At 42.1% G+C, this 1,089-nt stretch overlaps 1 non-coding gene across 1 annotated transcript; it reads right to left on the bottom strand.

Moving 5' to 3' along the window:
• Positions 1-501: 501 nt before the first annotated feature.
• On the bottom strand, positions 502-608 carry LOC145065133 (small nucleolar RNA R71). Its single transcript, XR_013688283.1, has one exon. It is a non-coding gene; the product is annotated as a small nucleolar RNA R71 (small nucleolar RNA).
• Between the last annotated feature and the right edge of the window lie 481 nt (positions 609-1,089).

Here is a 1,089-nt window from a genome sequence, read left to right on the forward strand (position 1 = left end):
AGCGAAGAAAGAAAGTTAGAGAATATTTAAGATAATTCAAAAGAAACCGAGTTCTAATACGACTACGAATCCAAATACGAAGGATAAAGCGACTTTGAAGGCAAATTAGCTAACCCCATGGCTAACATCGATGAAGTTCCCATGGGAGAATGGAAGAAGAGAATACGTGACGATACCGGGCCGGGACTTGTGCAACCCGCAATTCCCGCAACTGCCACCTTTGAGCTTAAAGGTCACATACTTGCTCAACTAAAGGAGATCCCATTCTATGGTAAAGATCACGAAGATGCCTATAAAAACTTGGATGAGGTCAACGATGTAGTTGATTATGTTAATGTTCCAAATGTGCCTCGTGAAACCAAGCTGCTTTGGATGCTTCCTGTCACGTTCAAAGGTGCTGCAAAGGATTGGCTCAAGTCACTCCTTCCCAGATCTATCACTACATGGGATAAGATGAAAGAAGAATTTATTGACCAGTTTTGCCCACCTTCGAAGATAGCCAAGTTGAAGAAAGTTATTGCCAACTTTGAACAACAAGCAGGAGAGTCCCTTTATGAGGCATGGGAGAGATACAAGGGCCTACTAAGGAACTGCCCACATCATGATCTAAACAGTCAACAAGAAGTCTCCATTTTCTATGTTGGAGTCAATATAACAACTAGGAAGCTCCTTGACTCGCAAGGATCCCTCACAAAGAAGGCACCCCCGGTGATCAAAGAACTAATTGAAGAATTCTCTAAACACTCTAGAGAATATCATAATCCAAGGCATGAAGTAACTCGGGGGGTGGTAAACACTATTAACGATAGCATGGCGGAAATGATGGCTAAACTAGAAAGTTTAGATCGGAGAATGACTAAGATGGACCAATCCATCCACACTATCCGGGTAGGATGTGAGAATTGTAGAGGACCTCGCCTCACTAAAGATTGTGATTTGGACGAAAATGGGAACCGGAAAGCACAAGTTTGCTATTCAAGTGGTGATAGATTTGATGTTAATTGGCGAAAACCCAAGAAGGAATGGCTCCCGTATGATAAGTACAAAAAGGCAAAGGAGGAGAAATACAAGAAAAAAGAAAGGGGTTTC

Source organism: Lactuca serriola, chromosome 7 (assembly GCF_051521515.1).
Source record: "Lactuca serriola cultivar US96UC23 chromosome 7, Lser_US96UC23_V15, whole genome shotgun sequence".
Lineage (NCBI taxonomy): Eukaryota > Viridiplantae > Streptophyta > Magnoliopsida > Asterales > Asteraceae > Lactuca > Lactuca serriola.